This window comes from Pteropus vampyrus, unplaced genomic scaffold, assembly GCF_000151845.1.
Source record: "Pteropus vampyrus isolate Shadow unplaced genomic scaffold, Pvam_2.0 Scaffold184, whole genome shotgun sequence".
In the NCBI taxonomy this organism is placed as follows: domain Eukaryota; kingdom Metazoa; phylum Chordata; class Mammalia; order Chiroptera; family Pteropodidae; genus Pteropus; species Pteropus vampyrus.
The window spans coordinates 3,223,703-3,233,796 of NW_011888965.1; positions in this window are offsets into that span (position 1 = coordinate 3,223,703).

Below are 10,094 nucleotides of genomic sequence, written 5' to 3' on the forward strand. Positions count from 1 at the left end.
CCTCTTATGGTATAGGCTCATGCCCCTCATAATGCTTTGTTTGAACATTGCCCCCAAGAAAAAACTTAAACATTTATCATCTATCAATCCTTACACAATAATTGCTCATATTTGTTCATTGTTTTTTCATAAGTCAAGTGTATAGTGGGGTGTGTCAGGATTAATTTATTGACAAGCCTGATTTAACTTTTCTAGCATGAAACAATATTTTTTAATAGGCATGGGATATGAAGAGAGTGAGAGCCGTGTTGTTTCTTAGACTTTGAGATTTTACTTGTGTCTGTTGAAAATCTATACACTCTGGACAAAATTATTTCCCTCTGTGCTTGATACTGTATTAATTACATATTTCATTTCTTAGAGGTCATTCGTGGTTGTTTTGATTGATTTTCTTAAAATAAACATAACAAAGGAAATCAAACAAGATGAATCATCGATTATACTTACCTTTATATGTCTATATGCTTGGCACCTCACTTCCAAAATAGAGTGAGACTAAGGCTCTAGATGAGCTTGCCTCCTGTCAGTGACATTTGGCAATTCTGGGATTAATGCATTCTAGCTTCAGCAGGCTTACTGATTTTCCTTAAAATTGTCAGCACTATATCTTACAGCCCAAATACATGCATTTGTCTTGGAAATAAAGTAAAATAATTAAATATCAGGATTAAGTGTACAGATTTTAGAAATTCAGGGATAAACATAATAGTCATGTACTTTTCAGAGATGGACATAAAATACCAATGCGAAAAGAGAAGCCATAACAGCTATAAATTATTTTATTTAAAAAAAGAGTAAAAATATTGCTTTCCAAAACCTTTTATAACAAATAAATGATTTTGAGGCTATCTTTGGTGTAAATCAGCCTCCGTTACAGAGAAATAGACTGAAAATATACTCAAAACAGAGATCCATATTGTCCAAAAATCAATTGGTCTACTAAAAAATGGTAATTTCTAAAATTTCAAGGATAAAAATGTGTTGTACTTCTTATAAATTGATTCCAGTAACTTTGAACATTTCTATTCAGACTAGGATCAAGAATAGTTTTAGGTGCTATCCAATGCGACTACGTGCCAGATTCTGGGTAGCAGGTGTCTTTAAGAAGCCTTGGAATAAAGCCACCATGGCTGCAAAGGAAGCTCAGAAAAAACAGGGCACAATTCTATAGAATTGATTCAAGTTTCTTTCATTCTTAGAGTGAGCATATATCATCCAAATCGTTAACACTTTTGAAAGTAAAAGGGGGCATTATTAAACATCACTTCAGGGTAAAAATGAGTTATCTAGAGCCCTCCCCCAACTAAAAAAGGGGATATAATAACCCTAGGGATATAGATTTCATTTGTTTGTTTGCTTGTTGGACTTCATGCAAAAAAACAAAACAAAACAACAACAACAAAAAAAACAGAAAATAGCAAGTAAAGGATGGGGATTAAACACAAAAATCACAATGATTCTAAGAGCTAGAATCTAGATGTTTCTAACACTATAATAAGGGAATTACCTTTTCTTTTTGTATCTGTATACAGATATTTTTTTCAGGATTTGAATCCTTTTGAAATTGTCCTTCCTTTACCTCTTAATTTCTTATTAAGTGTGTTTTTGGCATAAGCCTGAAATAACTATTACATTGCTACAGATGGTTCTGTCTTGATCACATTTTTCCTCTGTCAGTCTTTTCTCTTGATTTAGCTAGGAAGGAGCAAGCTTTCTATTTTGATTTGTCTGAGATTTTGAAAACTAGAAATGCAATGTCATTTTACACCATAAACTGGACTAAATTTCTTTTCTTCCTTAGAATTGGTATAAGTTGTGTGGCTCTTTCTAGCTGTGCAACATATAGATTATTTCCCTGAAATTTCTTTGGGCTGATCTAGTCTTAATAATCAACTGAAGGCATTTATCAAAATCATTAAAATAAACTCACTTTTTATTCATTCAATGATCTAGATATTCTAGACAGACATATTTTAAAATGAAGATTGCATCTTAGTAGCTGAATAAAATATTCAAATATTAAAATTAGATTCTAGCCATGTTGGAGAAATGAACTTCTTAACTCCTAGAAGATTACATTGACAATTTAAATATGTAGGTGTTTAGGAAAAGCACATATATTTTTAACTAGGAAAAAACATATATGCTTTTCTAAAAGACTATACAAACTTAAACATATATTTATCTACAACTGGATATAACCTAAAGATGAGCATTAATAACTTTTCCTTGTATAATAGTTTCTTTTTATTTAAACTGGAGAAATTCTGTCTAGAGATAAGATAATCTATTATTTTCCTAAACTGATTTTCTTAACATTTCCTTGTAAGAATTTTAGAAATAGAACAGTTATGCATTTTAAAAATTGAATCATAATATTTTAATATGAGTTGAAATTATTTTATACTATATCTACAGAAACAACTTTTGCTAATATTCTAGGATAGGGAGAAATTAAGACTTAATAGAGTATCTTTTAAGAAGAGCGTAGCTGGAATAAAAATCTGTGTCTTTTAATACTTTGAAACACTCTGTTTCAATATAAAAAAAAAATCATTTAATTCTGTAATGAAAGTTATGAAGGAAAATCACATCTGATATAATCAGAATAGGTTTAACCAAAATAAATATTGAGACACTAAACCAGAAACTCTAGAATATGTCTGTCGACTCAAGATCCTAATTTACATCCAAATAGACTTCCTTAGTTTTGAATTTGCCGTATTACAATACTTCACTGAAATGTTTCTTAGACCCATTGTGCAGATGGCTGGAGCTGTCAAAGTTAGACAGTCAAACCTTCATGAATCCAAATCACTGTGGCATTGAAAGAGTGGTTTAAATCACAGAGGGGAAAACAAAACAAAATGAAACAAAACAAAACAAAACAAAACAAAACAAAACAAAACAAAATTATCCTCTAAGGGAAGAGGAGGCAATCAAGATAAATAACTGGATAAAAAACTGGTGATATTGCCTGGTGTGGCCAGGGCTGCAATCTCAGACTCTATGGCCTAAAGAATGTATAAGTTTTGTGATTAATAATTGTAGGTTGTTAGCATCTTTATAGTTCATAGAGAAGTGCTAGAAAATTGTGATAGAACACAAGGCTCTTTCCAACAAAGGATAGAATAATGAAGCCAAGGGAGTTACTAGCTGGTTAAAATCAAACAAATATTACATAACTAATGTTTTAATTGTTATATTAGCATTTGAGCAAATTGCGAGAGGCACGTTGACACATTAACTTTTGTCTTACTAGTGCCTAGAACATTACCTGGTATATATAAAACTTTTAATATGTGTTTATAAAATGAATCAATGAAATTCCAGTTTCAAGCATATGGTGTTCTGAGCTAATGGAGAATCTCTCTTCATACCTATAAATAGAAATGAAGGATAGATGTAATGAAAATATTTAAAATACGTGCCTGAATTTAAAAGAAAAAGGGCCTTTTGTATGCTTGTGACTTTTTCTTAGCACTCACACAGAAGAAGATATGATTGCTGGTTGGGATAAGGCAGAAAACTATGCATGAGATACCTGCATAAAGTTACCATTCAGGAATGCTACAACTAGACAGGATGGTAACAAAGACATCTGCTTCAGATGTTGAGTGGTAAAAATATCTCTGTGCTATGGATTAAATTATGTCCTCTCAAAATTTATATGTTGAAATTCTAACTCCTAGTACCTCAGATGTAACCTTATTTGGAAGATAGGGTCTTTATAGAGGTAATCAAGTCAAAATAAAGTCATTAGGGTGAGCCTTAATCCAATGTGACTGGTGTCCTTTTAAGTTAGCCTCATCCTTTTCTCAAATGCATCTACCGAAAAGTCCTTATCACAGGTCTCAGAGTTCCACTCAATTCTTATTGGGGCTCTGATTTGAACATAGGATACCTGTCAAGCTACATATTCAATTTCTTTTGTATCTCAGCTGTTCCTTACAAATAATCCTAGATTTGATTTTTAGTAGTCTACCCTATGTCTATTAAAGATCTCTTTAAATGCCGCCATAGTGGCTGTAGTGGATTGAATAGTGGCCACAAAAAATACATCCAAGTCCTAAACCCTGATTCCTGTGAATATGACTTTATATGAAAATAGGGTCTTTGAAGATATAATTAAGTTAAAAATTTCAATATGAGATCATCCTAGATTCAGTGAATCCTACATTCAATTATGCATATACTTATAAGAGACAGAAATGGTAAAATCCCAGACACCAAAAGGGAAGTCCATGGGGAGATGGAAGCAGAGATTATAATGATGCATCTACAAGCCACAGAATGTTAAGAATTTCTGGCAGCTATCAGAAGTTAGAATATAAGTATACATGGATTCTTTCTCAGAACACGTAGAAGGACCCAACTGTATCAATACCCTGATTTCAGACTTCTGACCTGCAGAACTGTGAGATAATAAATTTTTATTCTCAGATTATGGTAATTCGTGATGGCAGTCCTAGGAAAAGAATAAAGTGGCCTTATGAATTCCATGTATGGGTTGTTAATTGACTGGCCTTAGCCTGTCATTATTCTTCATATAAAGGTATTCAAGAAAATAAACAAAAGCTATCCAGCTCTACAATCCTTCTATTTTCTATTGTGTCAATACTGTTCAAGTGCTAGTGCTACTACATAAATTCAATACTTCCTAAGTCTAGTTCATAGATGAGGTAGCTCACTATGTGGGTGCAAGCAAATAATTGATTTATACTGCACTCCCCAATAATCAAATCTCCCCAAATCTCCCATGACTACTATCAATAGATGGAGACGTGGCCTGAGATAAAGACTGATAAACACACATTCAGTGATCAGTGACATATCTGGTTGGTTAGAGATAACAAAGAAGCAAGGCTGAAAGATCAGAGACAGAGTTCTGGAGGTACACATTTTAATGGACCTATGGGAGTGGGCATAAATTTAGGTGGAGCTTTATTATTTGTGTTAATGCTCACTAAAGAACATCTGCTACAAAGAAGCAGAGAACAACCAGGTGATAGTGATCATTCAGTGAAAATCAGCCATAATCTGTATTTGGTCACCCCAGCAGTTGAATATTGGGCACATTAATAAAGCAACCTTGATGGCAGGATTGGAGGTTCTGCATGAACCTAACAGCATGACTTCTTACAATGTATGATCTGGCTACTACCTCTGCTGGGTGTCTAATCTGCCTGAATGTTGGCAGAGATTAATGCTAAGCCCCTGAATTGGTAAAATCCCTCAAGGAAATCAATCAACTCCTTTGTGAAAAAGTTTATTTATATCAGATCCCTTCATTATCAGAAGGAGCACTGTTTTCCTTTCTGAAATTAATTTTATCTGTCTAATTAATGTGTAAGTAGAAAAATATTCTTCAAACATGTTATGATCATACACAAAATTACATATGGAATTTACTTTTCAGAAAGCAATGGGAAAGATATCAGCAAAACAGTGGAGTTAGCAGTTCCAAACTTTTGTGATGCTACAGAAACATAAAAACAAACAAACAAACAAAACAAGAATTGTTGAAATCAAAGTTATTAGAACTCTGGAAAAGTCAAAGGTTCACAGTAACCAAGAAAATGATGAATCAAGAAAAAGGAAACTTAAAAACTATAGGAAACTTTTGTGACATTTTTATTTGCCCTTGCCTCACTCTCTCCCGAGATCAGTTGCAGTCTTGAAGATGCCAGTCTGTGTTTCTAGGGTGGGACTTTGGCTTCTGGTTCCAATGGGAGCAGATCAGACCTTATTCACAAATTATTGTGAATATCTGTTCTAACATGTCTGGAGGTCACCATTTCTGTTATGCCTAACATATAATTCACTCAGACTGAACAAGCAGCAGGTATTGTTCAAAAATATTTTAAGGCTAATAAAAAACACACAATGACTTAGGGCAAAAGACAATCTAAAGCTTGAAAGAAAAAGTCAGGGAGAGGGTATATCTTGCAAAATTAAGGCATCCAAAAGTACATGTGCATACTGGACAATTTTGAAAGCCATGTGCATTACCAGGACAAAATAGATACTTAGAAAAGACCTGGGAAGATACTAAAATTTCACTACCGGCTGATTTAAAAGCTTAGTGCAAACAGAAAGTGAAGGCTGAAGGGGAATTGTAAATAATCTGGCTAAGTATTAAATGAACGTCATCTCCAGGGTCAATCTGCAAAGAATGAGAGAGAATTTTTGTTTTGTTTGATTTTGTTTTCAACTACTGACATCCAAGTTAATTTCAGTCAAAGCACTGGCTAAACACAAAGCTCAGCTTTCAATAAACAAGAATTGCATATGCTGGGGAAGGAGAAAAACTTCTGATTTCTAGAATAACCACAATATAATATTTGAATGTTCAGTTTTCAACAAAAATATTATTAAGCATAATACAAAGCATACAAATAAACAGAAAAGTATGACCCATATAAATAAAAATAAATAAATAGACGGAAACAATCTCCAAGGAAGCTCAGATGTTGGACTTACTAGACTTTACATCAAATGTCTGAAATATGCTCAAAGAGCTAAAGAAAACCATGAAAAATAACTAAAAACAGTAAAATAATATATAAACAAAATGAGAATATCAGTAAAGAGATACAAATTATAAAAAAGGGAATCTGACAGAAGTTCTGGTGCTGAAAAGTACAATAATTGAAATGAAGAAAAAACACACAAGATGTTCAACAATAGAAATAAGCAGGAAGAAGGAAGAATCAGTGAACTTAAGGATAGGACAATTAAAATTATCCAGTCTGAGAAGCAGAAAGAAAAAAAAATAGTAAGAAAAGTGAACAAAGCTTAATATATCTGTGGGACATCATCAAGCAGACCAACACATGCATATGTGAGTCCAAGAAAAATAAGAGAGAAAGGAGCAGAAAGAATATTTTGAAGAAATAATGGCCAAAAACTTTTCAAATTTTATGAAAGATTTCCATCTATGCATTTAAGAGTTCAATGAACTTTCTGCAGAAAAATCTCAAAAGATCTTCAGAAGAAACACATTACAGTCAAATTGCCAAAAGACAAAAAGAGAAAATCTTGAAAGCAGCAAAAGAGAACTGACTCTTTATACACAAGGAGTCCTCAAGATTAACAGTTGTTTTCTCATTAGAAACCATGAAAGCCAAAAAGCAGTGAGGTGACATATTTAAAGACCCAAAAGGAAATAAAAAAAATTAGCCAGCCAAAATTTTTTTTCAGGAATGAAGGCAACAATGAGACATTCTCAGATTAAAAAATATTGCCAAAGATAGTCCTCAGACTGAAACAAAAGACAATAAGCAGCAACTAAAAGCCACTCGGAGAAATAAAGGCCACTAATAAGAGAACTATATAGCTCAATATATAAAAGCCAGTATTACTGTACTCTTAGTTTGTAAGTCCTCTTTTTTTAAATATAAAATTCATCAAACAATAATCATATTGAAAATATAAAATGTAATCTGTGACAATTACAATATAAAGGAAGAGCAATGGAGATGATAGAAGAGTGTTTGTACACTACTGTACACTATATTATTCAAAATAGGCAGTTATAAGTGTAAGAATTTAACTGTAATCTCTAATTAACCAGTAAATAAGTAACTAGAAAGAATACCAAAAAAAAAACAAAAAAACAAAGAAAAAGAAAGTCAAATTATGTACTGCAAAAGAAAATAAGGTAAATATAAAAAGGCACTCATGGAGAAAATGAGGGGATAAAAGCATAGAAGATACACAGAAAAAATTAGCTAAATGATAGAAGTAATTTATTTCTTATTAATAATTACATTAAATGTAAACAGATTAAAATCTCCAAATAGAAAGTAGAGATTGACGGAATGAATTAAAAAACATGATTCATCTATATATTGTCTATAAGAGACTCACTGGAGATAGAAAGACACAAAGAGGTTAAAAGTAAAAGGACGTAAAAGACATTCCATGAAAATAATAACCAAAAGAGAGCTGGGATGGGCTATATTATTATCAAACAATATAGATTTTAAATGAAAAAAAGGTTACAAGTGACAAAGATGAATAAATTATATTGATAAAAGTTTTAATCTATCGAGAGGATGCAGATAAACAGACATACACTTAAGAACAAAGCCTCAATATATTTATGAAGCAAAAATTAACATAACTGAAGACAGAAACAGTTTTACAATAACAGTTGAATACTTCAATAATCTATATTCAATAATAAATAGAACGTATGCAGAAAATCAATACGGTATAAAATAATTTGGAAAACACATTAGAATTAACAGATATATATGGGATACTCTACTCAAGAAGTGAAGAATACACATTTTTCACAAGTATACAAGGAATATTAGACCATATACCAGGCAACAAGAGAAGCCTTAATAAAGGCTTCTTAAGAAATTGACACCATACAAATTGTCTTCTCCAGCCACAATAGAATAAAACTATAAATCAATAACAAAAGGAAACATAGAAACTTCATAAATATGTGGTAGTTAAAAAATACATTCTTAAACATCCAATGGATCAAAGAAAAAAAAAAGGAATGTTATAAAATACTTTGAGATGTATAAAAAACTATACAACATAAAACTTATGAGGTGTAGCTAAAGTAGTGTTTAGAGAGAAATTTGTAGCTATAAACACCTACATTTAAAAAGAAGTATCTCAAATCAATAACATAACTATATACCTTAAGGAACTGGAAAAAGAAGAGCAAACTAAGCTCAAAGCTAGCAGAAGGAAGGAAATGATAAAGATTACAGTGGCAATAAACAAAATAGAAAACAGAAAAATGGTAAAGAAAATTTATGAAACCAAAAGTTCTTTAAAAAGCTTAACAAAATGTACAAACTTTTAGTTAGTATGGCTAAGAAAGAAAGAAGACCCAAAATGTTAAAATCGGAAATAAAAAGGGGCATTCCCAGAATGTAGAATAGAGAGCCCAAAAATAAACACACAGAGAAATGGTCAATTAATTCACAACAAACGAGCCAGGAATACACAATGAGGAAAGGATAGTTTTCAATAATGATGTTTGGAAGACTGGACCACCACATGCAAAAGTATGAAAGTCAACTAATCTCTTATACCACATATAAAAATTGACTCAAAATGGATTCAAGACTTGAATGTAAACCATGAAACTATAAAGCTTCTGGGAAAAAAAAATTATGATCTTTTAGAATCTGACATCAAATTTAAAAGCAACAAATGCAAAATAAAAATGCAGGACCACCACATCAAATTAAAAAGCTTCTGCACAGCAAAGGAAATCAACAACGAAATAAAAAGAGCCTATTGAATGAGAATAAATATTTGCAAATCATAGGGGCTAATATCCAAAATATATGAAGAACTCAGAAGACTCAATATCAACAAACAATACAGTACAGTTTAAAATGGGCAGAAAATCTGAATAGACATTTTTCCAAAGGATACACAGATGGCTAACAAGTGCATAACAAAATGCTCAATGTCATTAATCATCAGGGAAATGCAAATCAAAACCACAATGAGATATCACACCTGTTAGAATGGCTATTATCAAAAAGAAAAGAAATACCGAATGTTGGCAAGGATATGGAGAAAAGAGAACTCTTGTGCACTGTTAGTAGGAATGTAAATTAGTGCAGCCACTGTGGAAAATAGTATTAAACCTTCTCAAAAAAATAAAATGGAACTACCATATTATCTAGCAATTCCACTTCTAAATATTTATCCAGGGAAAATGAAAACATTAACTTGAAAAGACATATGTGCCTCCATGTTTACTGCAGCATTATTCACAATAGCCAAGATATGCAAACAACCTAAGTGTTCATTGATAGATCAATGGTAAAGAAAATGTGATATATATGTATATACATACAGATACACACACAATGGAATATTATTCATCCATAAAAATGATGGAAATCTTACCATGTGCAACAACATGGATGGATCTCAAGGCCATTATACTAAGTGAAATAAGTCATACAGAAAGACTAATACTGTATGATCTCACTTTATGTTGAATCTAAAAAACAAAGCAAACAATGACAGCTACTAGATACAGAGAACAGATTGGTGGTTGGCAGAGCAGTAGAAAGTGGGAAAAATGTGTGAATGGGATATAT